The sequence below is a fragment of the Lissotriton vulgaris genome, chromosome 5 (assembly GCF_964263255.1).
Source record: "Lissotriton vulgaris chromosome 5, aLisVul1.2, whole genome shotgun sequence".
Taxonomy (NCBI): domain Eukaryota; kingdom Metazoa; phylum Chordata; class Amphibia; order Caudata; family Salamandridae; genus Lissotriton; species Lissotriton vulgaris.
Window position 1 is genome coordinate 472,053,655 of NC_141693.1, and position 15,619 is coordinate 472,069,273.

The window sequence follows — 15,619 nt, forward strand, 5'->3', positions numbered from 1 at the left end:
GAGGCAGGACAGGGCATCATCCGATATAGGAGTATGTGTGACTTCAGGCAGGGATAACTATTTATACTTAAACGTTCTAACTTAACAAACCAATTCTTTCAGGACCTAAAACTTGACGTGTGCTTGCTAATATTGAGACTATTTCATTAAATGTTCAATGCAGTGAAAGTTGAGACGGTTTCCTGACGAAGGCTACTGCTGAAACACGCGTAGTCTCCATCTACCGCCGACCCTTCTTTCTGTCCATAAACCATCTGGGCTCTGTTTCCAATACATAATAGTGTTGTACTAAATATAATATTGAACTGTACTGTATGACCTTTTTTACTATATGACCATGTTTCTATTGTTATGAACTGTTTGATGAATTGAAGATTTTAGTAAATAAGTAATACCTTTGATTTGATTTAATTTTTTTTTTTACAAAAGATCCAAAAATAAAAAGATTTTTGATAAATATTTATGCACAATGTTTTGTGATTGATTATATGTTTTCCTGTTAGACTATTGGTTGTTGAATATTGTACACTTGCATCTAGCAATTTTTTCCCCCCCTGATGTTGTTTTCCCGACAGCTAGCAAGGTCAATTGTCGTATGTAGGGGTCCCCCTTTTTTCCAAACCATGGATTGAGAGACCAACGAGACCATGCCAAGATATTTAAACCCGTCTGGGACCACCATTACCTCATGCATCCATTCACCCAATTGGTCTCCCCCCACAGTGGCCACAGGATGAATTTACAAGCGTTCATTCAGAGACCAGAGGTTTCACCAAGGATTTGCATTATCCTGAGTATCTGCGGGCCTGATGTATTGGGTTGTGTAAAGAAAAATATGGCACAACGCGGTCTGAGACTTCACGCAACTACTCCAGGCCATGAACCTGGGCATCGATCCTTACCCAAGCTGCGAGAGGCGCCATGGATAATGCGAAAAGATAGGGAGACCGGGGACACCCTTGCCGGGTTCCCCTCTTAACGAACAAATGCTGTAATGTCAGTGTAAAGGAGGTGGATATATTTTAGGAGCCGGGGGGCAATACTCAGGTGATTCAAGAGTGCGAAGAGTTAAGTCAAAGGCCATATCAATATCCGCAAGGAGAAGCGCTGCCGGTTCATCCAGCCGGTCCACCGAGGCAATAGCATTATGTGCCCGACGAATGTCAAGTCGAGTGGCACGACCAGGCATAAACCCAGCTTGATCAGGGTGAATTAGCTCTGTGATATGTGGGATTATGCAGTTAGCAGTCAGTTTTGGTAGGAGTTTCGCCTCAACATTAAGCAGAGAGATAGGGCGATATGAGGTATGCAATTCTGGGGGCCGACCACGTTTGAAAAAGATAACTAATTCTGCATGGCGCCAGTCGGGTGGGAGGCGTCCCCCATCTGCAGAAGTGTTAAGCGCTGCTATTACGGAGCAATCAGTTGAGATTGGTACTTTTTATAGAAGTCACAAGGGAATCCGTTTGACCTGGTGCCTTGCCCAAGCACATGTCAGGCAGGGCACTTTGATTCTCCTTGGTTGTCAACAGGGCATCTAAGTTCTCCCGCACCGAATACGACCAAGACCACGGAGGCAAGTCTGCCAGGAACCAATGAATAGTGTCCTCCGGGAGGGTCTCATCTGAAGCATATAAGACTGTAAAATATTCAGCAAAGCTAGCTGCAATTTGTGCAGGATCAGTGAGTGCCTCTCCAGCGGGGCCAAGTATGCCTGGCATAGATATCGGCTGAAGTGTTTGCTGACAAAGGCGGTGAAGCAGAGCACTGGATTTATCATCCCACTGATATATCCGACTACAGGTAGCGAGCCAAAACGATTTAGCCTCGTCCAGCAGCTCACTGGAAAATGCCTGTTTTGCCATGCACAGCTGTTGGTGTATTGCACCACTATTTTCACCCCTGCCCCTACGTTCCAGGTCTGAGTTGAGCCTCGGTCTGTATCAACTTTTCACGGCGCAGTTTACGTCGTGCAGTGGAAAATGCAATATCCACTCCCCTGAGTGTTGATTTCATCGCCTCCCATAAAGTTTGACCGTACCAGTATTGTGGGAGAAATATTCTGAGATGGCCAAATGCACCCGCAGGTAGTACTGCTCATCCTGCAGATGCCTTCGCATGAGCCGCCACCGAAGGGGAGAACGTCCGGGATCTAAACGCACCCATAGTGTCACTACGGAATGGTCAGATAGACCCCGAGGCAAAATCTCTTCTGTTTCAATTCTGTGGAGATGGGGAGTAGATATGAAGATATAATCAAGGCGAGAGAAGGAATCATGAACTCCGGAGAAGTATGTATACCCTTGATCGATTGGGTGAAGTTTCCGCCAAGTGTCCACGCATCCCATTCCGAGTCAGTTTCTCGCGTGTCAACCTGTTGTCCTGTACTACGCCATCTGTCCCTCAGTGGGCACATTGCATCGTTCCAATACCCCCAGCTATCTTTAGGCCCTGGGGGATCTCAGTCCAGAGTGTTCTTAGGCGCTCTACTAGGTTCCAAGCTAATAGTGGGGGGGCATATATACTACAGAGAGTGAGGCGTTCACCATATAATATACCTGTCACTACAGCATATCTGCCCTGGGGGTCTGACCAGATCTTGTTGTGAACATACAGAACCCTGCGATGAATGAGGATCGCCACTCTGCCGAAGCCCCATGTAAATCCAGAGTGGAAGGTCTTGACATGTTCAAACTGTGCCCGGCATGGCGTCTTGTTACCTAATAAGTGGGTTTCTTGTAGGAGTAGGACATCCGCCTTCTATCACTTGGGGAAGCATTGCTCCCCTTTTAATCTTATCTAGGAGTGGTACTAATAATAGGCAGTCCCTGCTTCTTGGCCACAGTCATGACAGTTTGTGTGCTGGTGGGACATGGAGTTGTGAGTTGGCGCATGGGTGGCAGAGTGCAACTGGAAACTATATGCGGAGTAAAAGACAATGACACTGGAAATCAACAATAACTTCCCATTAACCCCCCCCCTTTCCCTCCTACCCTAATACCTCAAAAACATTGAAGCATCTATCGCGACATGGTGAGCATCCCGCCCCCCTCCGGGAAGTAGGATCAACTCCCTGCCAATGGATCCCCAACGAACATCCCCTGTAAATTAAAGCATCATAAAACCACTGGAATGTACATATACAGGTAGACCTTATATTTTTGCCATCAAGTTTAGTAAATAACCCTATACAGCACTGCCGATGTCTGTTGATCCCTCATTACGTGCCTTTCGAGAGTTACTGCGAGTTTCAGATCCACTCTTGGAGTGCGACTGACATCTTTGCGTGCCACTCGTCCAGGGGAGAGCTCAGCCAGGAATCCGTCCTGTGTGGAGTATAGGTCTTCAGTTTCACAGCTTCATCTGTCCAGTTAAACACCTCCTTTGGTGTCTCGAAGAAGTGTGTCAGTGATTGATAAGACACCCGCAGGCGGGCCGGGAAAAGCAAGGAGTACTGGATGTGAGAAAGTGCCATCTTTCTTGCATTGGTATGCCCCCACTTTTTGCTGAACTGCTGATGTGATTTGACTGAGTGTGCCCTGGGCTCCTGCCAACCAGGTACCCAGGGCCTGTGTTCCTTCCCTAAAACTGTGTTGAACCTAAAACCCAATTGGCATCTCTGGCCACCTGTCAGCCCCTAGTAAATGGTACCCTAGGTACCCAGGGCATGGTGACCAGAGAAGACCCCTAAGGGCTGCAGCACTTATTGTGCCACCCTTAGAGGCCCTGTACCCTGGCACCCACACACCGTCTTTGCAGGCTGAGTGTCTAAGAACTAAACAAAGACGACATGGCACACATCCCTGTGTGCCATGCCCACAAGGCCCACTGCCCTGGCATACCTCAGTCACCCCTCTAGCTGGGTGCCCTATGCCAGTGGTGTGGGCACAGGTGCATGAGCCCTGTGCCCCTACAGTACCCAGTCCACAGGAGAGGAGCAGATTAGGGGGTGTGCCCACCCCAGGGCAGGGACCTATTGGTCCCTGCCCTTGCCCTACCTGTAACACCCCTAAATGTAGTATTTAGGGGCTCCCTGAACCTTCCTTCCTCAGATCCCGAAAAGAAGAAAGAAGATCAAGAAGACGACCCGTCGTGCAGCAGCTAACAAGGAAGACACCAACTGACTTGGCCCCAGCCCTACCGGCCTGTCGATCGTGGAACCTGCTTCTGCCTATTTCCATCGACTCCTGCGGACAGCAACCTTGGGACACCCGGAGGACCTGCCTGCCTTGACCCTCTTAAAGACTGGGACTCCCATAAGCAGAGGCTCTGCTTCAACAACCCCACTCCTGGTGCCAACCAGGAAGCCCCAGACCAACCCACTCTGCACCCGCCGAGCCCGGCCCCTGCCCGAGTGACATCCTCCCGGTGACTGGGACCCGAAGTCCACTGCCCAAAAACACTCCTCGACGCCTGCAGCCTCAGAACCAGGACCCCTCCAACCGCAACCAGCCGAAGGTAAGATTTCCTGACACCAAAAGACACCCCTGCACCCAGCGCCCTGCGGCACCCTGTGCCTCCCTTTGGGGTACCTATCTCTTCTGCAAGATCTCAACTTACCTCTTGAAGTGGTGGTCGCACCTGAAGAATCACCATCCCCCGAGCCTGCAGCCTTTGTTTCCTTTTGACCTTTCCCATTGAATAACATTGAGCGCCCGATGGCTCAAAAGCACCCTGCACCCAGCCGCCCGAGTGCCTCTGGCCATGCACCCTGTGCCCTAACCTACTTCCCCATTTGCCCTGAGCAAGTGACCAGGAGCCCATCTCCCACAGCCGCGTGGCCTGCTAGCCAGCAGCCACCAACCGAAGGCCCCCTGCCTCTCATTGGATAACATTGGGCCTAACTACCTCTGCACCCGGCTGCCCCTGTGCCACTGAGTGTGAACCAACTGTACCTACCTGACCCTGGGGGACCCCTGAGTCTATGCCCAGAACCTTAACTACACCAGCCGAGTACTCACCTGGAAACCGGTAACTCACTTACCTGCCATTGGATAACATTGACTGGTTTGACTCGAAAAATCTTTTAAGTGTGAAGTTTTGAAACTCTAAAATATTCCTATAAAACAAACCGAATACTGAATTCCAAAGTACTCACCTGTGATCAGGAGAGAAGCCAGTACTGTACCTTGTAGCCCAGTACTGAACCGCAAAAGTAACCCTAACTGGGTTTACTAGTAACCTGAATTTTCTCCATAGGAATCCATTGTCTGCTTTTCAATAAAATTTCTTCTACTTTTGAAAACTTAAATTATTTCTTAAAAATTCTACCAACTACTGAAAACTTAATTACTTACCAGTCTTAAGTAGAGATTCCAGTGCTGGACCTAGGAGCCCAGTACTGGATTACAAAAGTAACAAGAACATACTTTACCTGTAACCTGAATTTTCTCCCGTTGGATAACATTGCCAAATATTCACTGAAAAGTTTCTAAGTGTGAACTTTTGAAATATCTTTTTATTCCTTAAAAATCCTTGCAATAACCAAAACGTTTTTACTAAACTTTTTTTCAGCTTAGACCCTAGGACTAAATCTAGGATCCAGTCATGGAATTACAAAAGTAATCTACAAAGTAATCAACTGTAATTGTGTAGAAAACCCCATTGAGCTCAATGCTAAATTGTTTAGAACCTTCCTGCCTACTGCAACCCCTGTACTTATTGTGTTTACAAAGTCATTCACTTTCTGCAAAGTAATTATCTGAGATCACTCATTATTGAGAGAAGTACATTTTATACCTGTTGGTTCTAAAAATAAAACTATTAAATCTTGTGATATAAAAACAATTGGCCTGGAGTTCAGTCCTTGAGTGTGTGAAACTTTTTGCTGACTGAGTGTGTACAACAAATGCGTTACACTGTCCTCTGGTACTGCCCTACTGCTCTACCAAGCTACCACTTTTGAGAGTAAGGTCAGCCCTGACTTTAACATCTGTTATTCCTCTGGGGTTGGTGGCCTCTATACAGACTGTACCTTACTTTGGTCCAGTGTATATATAGAGCCACTTTCTCACACTGGAACTTTAAGCCCCGCAGATGGGCCTTGTCCTCGGCAAAAGACTATTGGCACTGTTGAACCATTTTAGTGTAATCCGGAAAAATCATAATGTGGTGGGAGGCATGGGTAACGGTTCCTTTCAGCCTGGCCTGCTGTACAATGAGATTACTGTAAATTAAGGAATCTAGCGATAATTGTCCGAGGACGAGTGCCAGGAGGTGGTTTCTGCAGTAGAGTTCGGTGTGCACTTTCAATTATAAAGCAATAGGACAATGAATTAGCTGAGAGCCATTTAGTAAGGTAGTCCTCCGTAATATTATTCTCTCAACCTTCAGGAAACCCCACAAAGCGGAGGTTGTTCCCTTGGTCACATCCTTCTGCATCCTCCACCGGCGTCGCCAGACCTTTTGTGAGTTCTCCAGACTGGAAGCCTTCTTTTGAAGAGTGGTTACCATGTCCTCCACTGTCGAAATCCGAGATTCCAATTCAGTAATCCTCTGCGCCACATTTCGGGGGTCCTGCCCGAGCAGCATAACATCCGAGCCAACTGCGCAAATTTTGGTGATTACCCCTAACAATGTTGCATTGTCAGGTGTAGGTGCCGCCAAGGTCTCCGGGTCGGGCGACTGGGCCACGCGCCCATGTATTTATCTATTATGGATATTTTTGAGGTAGCCCCTGTCGGTTTATCCTTTTCCATTTTGACTGGTTGTAGAAGAAGTATCCACTAGGTATATGCCAGAATGCAGTCACGGCACTAATGGTTCCTGCTGGATCCCACTGAGGAGTGACCGGGGACGGCAGTCGGGGGAGGGCACCACACCGACAAGCCGCACCAGGACCTAGTGCAAGTGGGCACCCCCCATAGTGCGTGTCCCTGTCCACTCCGGCACCCCAGTCTCCCAGAGGATCACCAGCTCTTCTGAAAGTCAATTCTGGGGGTCTCAGCAGCGTGCCCTAAGGCGGGGCAGCAGTATGCCTGGACTCTTCTATCTGATCTTCACCTCTATGAAACTCTGCTGTCCTCGGGCAACAGTCCGTCACCTTAACCCCCACGGAGATCAGCAGGCGTGGTACGGGCCACGCGGCATCCACCACTTGGCCGGTGCCCGCCACAATTTACCCCCTGCAGTCAGGAGATCTAATTACTGGACTAGAGCCACAGCACTACATAGAACCGGGAGGGGGGGGCCAGCCATGGGATATTTGAGGTCCGCCCCCACCGATATCCTGAGACTGCCAAAAGCTGGCTGTGCTACCCTCGAAGGAGCAGGGGCTAGGAAACACTCATCCCTTAGCCATATCGGCGCAGTCTCAGGCCAGGCCTGACCAGCCCTCACAGTTCAGTATTCGGGGTCTCCCCCGTCAGAGACACACTGTAGCTGGTCCAGCCACCTCCCAGCAGTGCGGGATCCAGGGCCGAAGGGCGCTGCGGCCTGATATGGCTGCCGAGATCTGGATATCCGGTGTTTACCAGGGAGGGGGCCCCTGCAGTTTCGGTCTTCCCTGGACCGGAAACAAGCATCTTGGGACTGGTTTCATCAGCCAGGCTAGCTTGAATCCAGTAGCAAAGTGAACAAGGAACCCACGTCCGAGCATACAATGCCAAGTTAGGGCGAACAAAGCAAACACAAGGAGATGATGGACGAAGTGCTGAAACTTTTCAGACACTCACCCCCCAGTCACAGATCTGGGTTGAATCCATCATCAATTCTTTAGCTCACTTCGCCATCCCAGTTCAGACACAGTTGTATGCAAATCAGTCTCAACACTGTGCCTCATGGGACTCATGACTGGGGATGAGTGTCTGAAAAGTTTCAGCGCTCTGTCCATCATCTTCTTTTGTTTGCTTTGTTCGCCCTAAGTTGGCAGAGTATGCCCAGACGGGGGTCCCTTGCTCACTTTGCCACTGGATTCAAGCTAGCCCGGCTGATGATGGGGGCTACCCCGATACCAGTCCCAGGATGCTTTTTTCCAGTACAGGGAAGACATGGCTTGGCAGTTCGGTCTGGACTGTTCCCATGAGGCACAGGGTCAAGACTGATTTGCATATAGCTGTGTCTGAAGTGAGCTAAAGTATGATGATGGATTTAACCCCTGATCTGTGACTGGGGGTGAGTGTCCGAAGTGTTTCAGCACTCTGTCCATCATCTACTTGTGTGTGCCATAGAAAATTTAAACAGCAAATGAACTCTACTTTTTCCGAGAGCCTGTGAAATACTAAGTTCCTGCCCATGCTCGCCGTGGCCTCTTGCTCTTGGTTCGCTCATCGCTGTGGGCCCGGGGGTACGGTGGAGCAGAGGGCAGGGACTCGCCTGTTCATTGACGACCGCTCCACTCCTGTGGTTCTCCCCAACACCGCAGAGTCTGCTCCTGAGCCAACATCTAGATCGGAGCTTGCTCCCGACCCGATGCCGGTACCCAGATCCTCTTTCATGTTCGGCGTGATGCCTGGGTCGTCTGGGTTCTCCTCGCCACTGTGGGCGGGGCGCGGATGAGGCCACAGAATCGCCTGGACTGCCGGGAGGCAGCTGCCTGCCTCAGTTCCCCGGCTGCTCTCTTCCACCATCTGGGCCATCGGGAGCTCTGCAGCGAATTGGGCTGCTCTCTCACCACTGTCCTGGGTAAGTTGTCGGGGCCACGGAGGTCTTTGATCGTGCCCCGCAGTGTCTCTGCCATTGTGTTCTGTGGATTTGACACAGAGCCTAATTGACGACGCGGAAGAGACAGGTGAACAGCGCTCTCTCTGCATTGCTCCGCCCCTCGTGTAAAGTATCTCTATTTCATCGGTGTTCACTTTTGGTGTTCTGCCACTCAGCCCGTTTGCAGGCCTGGCAACACTTTTGCCTACTACCTTTTTCATCGACCCTTAGGACAACAGAGCTCTCCTCATGAAGGTACTGTCTGCCTTTATTTTTATTTTCATTGTTATTATTGTTTGCTCTCCTGCTACCTCCCCTATTTTTGCTCGTCCCCTCTTCTCTCTTTTTATCGATCATCCCCAGGAGAAACATCTCTTTTGTTGCATCCTAAAATGGCTGTGTTTATAAGCCATCCCCAGTAGTAACATGACTTCTTTGCTTTTGTATTTCAAAATGGCTGTGGTCATAAACCTCATCTAAAAATTCACCTCCCCCTTCCACTGACCATCACGTAGCCCTGCTAAAAACATTGCCTTACTGGGATCATCAAAACTATTAGAGGACTTGATTCCCCAAATCCACTGAAACTGAAACGGGACTACGAAACTGAAACAGGAGTACTTGTCCCCTCTCACAACTCCTAACCTATTCATCAGAATGGAAACAGGACTTATCTCATCCCATGAAAGATAGAGAAAGCGAGCAGGACAACTCCTCCTCACTCTTGTCATGGAAACAGACAAAGGACTATACAGCCACTCTTTCCTCACTAAGGTGTCGGCCATCTTAGACTAGTCCCCACTGCAGGCATCCCAATCACATTTTCTTCAGCTGCTATCTCCCTATATAGCCACTCTCTTTCTTCCCTGAGGTGTCGGCCATCTTAGACTAGTCTTGACTGGTCTTAGACTAGTCCGACCTCAGGCATCCCAATCACATTTTCTTCAGCTTATATTTCCCCTCCTACACGCATCAGATCAGCACCTCGCTCTACAGTACTACACACTCACCTCACCTACATCACATTTCTCACCATGGAACTCACAGGCACCCACACATACAAAATCATTTACCCCCCCCAAGCTCACAAAAAAATCTGCCAAAACGTTCAAACACAACTTTCTGAAATCCCACCCAGAAACCCCTTTTGCAGACCCTTATTTCTCACCTCGAAATGGAATCACGACCACCGACATCATCTTCTACACTAAACGTAGAGCACAATGGAGGAAAGCCTTCCTATACTTACTCACGATTTCCTCCACGAGGAAGTCCGCACATGGTCTTCTGATGTCTATTACACCATCACACTCTTCCAAGTGACAGCAACCATCACTATCTACAATAACGGTACTATTCTCACTCAGTCCACGGATCGTAGCCTTAACCTATTCGATACCATATTTCCCAATATTAAAGAGAAGGTATCCAATCCACTGACTCCTTCCCAACCTACCCCCACTTCTAACACCCAATCCATTTCTTCTCCTACTCAGTACCAAACCCTCCCACCCCCAACCCTCTTGACATCTAGATGCCCAGAGCTGCACGCCTCCCTCAACCCTTCTACCCCACCATACAACACACATCTCCTCTCTCCACCTAAGCCTCACCCACTAACCCCCTCCTCCTTCCACATCAACACCCCCTCACACCCAGTCCCCCCTCCTCTATCACCACTCCGCCGCCTCCTACATCTAGCCACCCCTCCTCCATCACCACCCCACCCCCTCCCACGTCTTGTTATGTTATGTTATGTTAATTATTTCTTCTATAGCGCTCGGCTACTCCAAGGAGCATCCCGGCGCTTTGGCGAAGAATATATGCAGGTAGAAGGGCAACATAACAGCTGAAACGGAGACTAAAAGAGGAAAAAACAAAGAAGAACTATTTATTAAAAAGCCACGTTTTCAAGCCCCTCCTAAAAGCAAAAAGGCTGGTAGCCTGTCTCAGGGACAGTGGTAGTTCGTTCCAAGCCCGCGGGGCCAGGTAGCGGAACGACCGGCCTCCCATTCTAGCACGCCTAATGGCAGGAACCGTCATTTTGGACAGACAAGTTGACCTCAGGGCCCTGCTGGGTTGGTAAAAAGAAAGGCGTTTCCCAATATACTTGGGGCCTACGCCATGTAGAGCTTTGAAAGCCAGTGTCAGGCTTTTGAAGAGGATCCTCTTAGGAGTAGGTAGCCAATGCAAGGTGTTAAGTAATACAGTGGCACCTGCTCTTCTCGGGAGTCCATAGATGACTCGGGCTGCCGAGTTCTGTACTACTTGCAAATGGGTCAGAAGATACTTCGGTAGACCCAAAAAAAGGACGTTTGCGTAGTCCAGTCGTGATCCAATCAAGGCCTGAACAATTATTTTCCTATGGTGAAGTGACACCAAAGGAAGGAACTTTCTCAGCATCTGCAGAATGCCGAAGCACTTCCCCGAAAGGCACGAGATATGGGGCCCAAAGGACAGATCACTGTCCACTATCACTCCAAGGTTCTTAGCCTTGAAGGACACACTGTCAGGAGGAAACATATCCTGTGGCCACCTGGATTTCCAGTTTGGCTCGGGAGCACATCCAAAGAAGAGCAGCTCAGACTTGTCGGAGTTGCACTTCAGGCCGTGACGCCTGAACCACTCAAAAACCGCACCTAGGCATTCCCTGATCCGTGTGCCATCAAACATCCCGCCCCTGTCACATGTGAACAGGAGCTGGGTATCATCGGCATAGGATATGATCTGGGCGCCGAAGGACTCCGCCACCACCGCCAGAGGGGCCATACAGATGTTAAAGAGCATGGGGCTAAGAATGGAACCCTGTGGGACCCCTACCTCTAGCGGTGCCATATCAGCGGAGTAAGGGGGCGCCCAGATCGTTTGCCGGCGGCCGGCCAGAAAGGATTTGAACCAGTTCCACACCGTTCCACGAAGGCCACATTCCCAGAGTCTTAAAAGGAGGCCCTCGTGGGGAACGGTGTCGAACGCCGCCAACAGATCAAGCATGACTAACATGGCCTTTCCCCCAGAGTTGAGCACCTCCCTGATGGCGTCAGTGACCTCGAGTAGGGCCGTTTCTGTGCTAAAATTAGCACGGAAACCAGATTGCGATGCGTGCAAAAGGTCGTTTCCCTCGATGAAACTGGAAATCGACCTATGCACGTGTCTCTCGGTCACTTTCGCCAATGCAGGGAGGAGGGAGATTGGCCTGTAGTTTGCATGAATGAGGGGATCTAGGGCAGGTTTTTTGAGCAGTGGTAGAATCATGGTGCGCTTCCATGCCTGCGGAACCACACCTGTGGACAGGGAGGAGTTCAGAAGAGGGTTCAGCAAAGCATTTAGAGCTGGTGCCACTTTTCCCAGGCATTTAGCCGGGCACAGGTCCAGCGGGGAGCCAGATTTCAAGCCTGACAGAACATCCAAAGATGTGTTGAGGCACATAGGGGGAAATTCATAAAGAAAAGGGCCCTGACCCTCCGTAGAGAATGAAAAGGGTAAAGGACTCAGATCCAACTGTGGGCAAGAATAAGAAAGGGAGGCCTGAATGGTTGTAATTTTATTGACAAAGAAGACGGCTAGTTGTTTTATCCAGGGTTCTGAGCGTGTATGAGTAGGGGTACATATGGCAGGAGATGTGAAATCCTGAACCACTTTAAAATCTCTTTGCAGGTGTTCTCAGCCTCATCAATTCGGCGCTCTAGATAGGTCTTTTTTTCTTCCCAGATCAGCTTATGGTAGGCTCTGGTTACCGCTCTAAATTTCAGTCTTTCTGTCGGGTCATAGACCCGCCTCCAAGCTCTCTCAGCCTTCTTACAATCCTGCCGTAGCGTCCTCAACTGGGGAGTAAACCACGGGGCCGACGCCCTTCTCTCACCTGATTTAGACTTCTTCTCGGGGACTAAGGTCTCAAATCTGGCCATAAGCCATTTTTGGAAGAGAACAAGATTCTCCTCCAGGTTGCCCAAAAGAGGACATGGAAAACTAATGAGAGCCTCAGATAGCATATCCGCTGAGAGCAGATGAAAAGGTCGCGAAGTCCGCGAGGCATCTGTTGTAGGTCTCACCCGTGTAAGGGCGGTAGAGAGCAAAGAAAAAGTAATTAAAAAGTGGTCAGACCATAATACTGGCTTTGAAGGAAATATGCTGATAGGTTTCGTTGAAAAAACCTGGTCCAGGGTATGGCCTTTGTTGTGGGTTGGTCCTTGTATGAACGGAAAAAACCCTAGCGGGCAATAATGTCAGCAAGTTTCATGGCATCAGTGTCAAGTTTGTTGTCCATGTGAACATTGAGATCCCCGAGTAGGATACAGTGTTCTGATCTAAGACATGGAACTGAAAGTGCTACTTGTAGTTCATCAAAAAAAGGCCCAGTGGGTCCCGGCGCTCTATACAAAAGAATCCCGGTGCAAGCCTGAAGGGGTGAGAGGTGAAGGGTGAAACCAAGGGCTTCGCATCCCTGAATGTTCTCTACCGAAAAAGTCGAGCAGGGAATGTTTTTGTTCACAATAAGCACTACTCCTCCTCCTCTGCCTGATACTCTATCCTTCCTGAAGATGTTGTAGTCAGGAGGGATGGCATTTGCCAGGTCAGGGGCAGAGCAGTCGCCCAGCCAGGTCTCTGTAAGGAATAAGCATGATACATTTGAATTCTGCAGCAGGTTCCAGATATTAAGGGAATGGCAGTTCAGAGACCTGGTATTGAGAAGGAGACACTGATGGTGAGCAGATGTATTAGCCTGCGAGGGTCCATTGGGGTCCGGGAGACGCCAACCACACTCCGAGCAGCCTTTTCTGAGAGCCCGGCCGCCAGGGAAAATATGATGGCAAAGGCCTCGAGGAAGGCGTAGAGTAAGAAGATCTGCCGAAGTATAGGTAATCATACTTAAAAAAAAGCACAGAAGTGCGACCGAAAGGATAGAAGCCAGCCGTCCTGTCTGTCCGCCACCGAGACGCTGACGAGCGCAGACGGGCAGGACTCTGGCGCAACTCAGGCGCAGGGAAGGCGCATCCCCTGCGCGTCACCGCTGCGCGTTGAAGAAAGTGGAGCTTTAAGTAGGCCGGCGTTGCCTGTAGGTCCAAGCGCCGAGACCCGCACCAAGATGGCGGCGTCTGGCTTCAAAAGCTGTTCCAATATGGCGCTCCCACACCTCCCCAGAACCGGACCCGCAAAATAGCGGTGGGTATAGATGTTTTTATAGTGCAGGTGAGGGGCCGATGCGGCGCTGTTTTAAAAACAGGGTAAAAGCAACTAAAGATGCAAAGTAGATACAAAAACAGGAGATTTAAAAGTACAGCAGAAGCGCTCGCGAAACGCGCGACTATCCTGCAGCAGCAGCGCTATGCAGCCACTCTGCCTGAGGACACCTTTTCCAGGCTGCCCCCGCTTCTGGTTCCGCCTTAAGTAGGCCGGCGCTGCCTGAAGGTCCAAGAGCCGTCTTGCCCCCCTCCTCCTCTCACATTTCCAACCCGCCCCCTCTCTCATCTAGCGCCCCTCCTCCATCACCACCCCGCCGCCTCTCACATCTAGCCCCCCTCCTCTATCACCAGCCCCGCCTCCTCTATCACCACCCCCGCCTCCTCTATCACCACCCCCCTCCTCTTGTATCTAGTCCACCCTCCTCCTGCCACATCTCCACCCCGCCCCCTCTCACACCTAGCCCCCTCCTCCTCTCACACCTCGCCCCCCCTCCTCTCACACCACCACCGCCTCCTCTCTCATCTAGCCCCCCTCCTCCATCACCACCCCTCCTCCTCTCACACCTAGTCCCCCCTCCTCCCTCACCACTCCCCCTCCTCTCACACCTAGTCCCCCCTCCTCCTCTCACACCTAGTCCCCCCTCCTCCTCTCACATCACCACCCCCCCTCTCACACCTAGCCCCCTCTTCATTACCACCCCACCTTCCCTCACTTCTAGTCCCCCCTCCTCCTATACCACTTCTAGCACCCCTCCTCCTATACCACCCCCACCCTGTCACTCCCCCCACACCCTATCACTGTAGTCACCCACGTACCCACTACTGAAACTCCTACCTCACCCCCTCTTCCTCCACCACCCACCCTAACTTCCTCTACACCCATGCCTTACACATACCCAACATTCTACCCACCTCCTCCCCATACTCTTTCCACGCCTTTATCAGTTCTCACACCGAACCGAGTCACATCTCCTCAACTTATACCACGCTCTACCACCCCCACCACTACAGTTCGTAACTCCACTCTGGACAAGATTATATCCACCCTTTTCCAAATCAAAGATGAGCTTCAAACTTTCAAAGAACTGTTTTCAAATCAACTTAGACACCCCTCTCTACCTAGTACCCTCTTATCCCGCAAGCCCTCCACCCCTCCTACACCTTCACACAAACACAACCCTCCTCACTGGACTTCTATCCCTGCCCATAATTCTTCCACCCACCCTATTCGATGCATCAATCCACTGACACGGTATGACATAAGTGCCCTCCTACACTCCTACAATACTGCTCCCATAGCCCACACAGCCAACACACACCTTCCCATCCCTACTATCCATTCCAACCCTCACAGGCCCCCTACTCAAAACAATAGAGGCACCATCTCTTATAATCTTTAAAAAGTCACCCTCACTCTGGACCCCTCCGCATTCCTCATCACCCCACGGCTCAAATGCACACTACTTAACTGCAGATCTGCCCCCAGACACGCATCTGGCATAGCTGACCTCATTATCGCACTTGACCTAGACCTTACCATACTCACAGAAACCTGGTTAACCGAATCCTCCTCCCCCCTCATTGACATTCTAGTTCCCCCTAACTATCACATCATCAGATTATACAGGACCGGCAAGACAGGAGGTGGAATAGCATGTATTCACCGGAGTAACCTCTCAGTAACTAGAGCCGTCTCCCCTATATTCTCCTCTTGTGAACACATCTGCCTCAACGTCAACAGTAAGGGCAATCCAGTATGCTCTCTACATATTATTTACCACCCACCAGAAGACAACCTC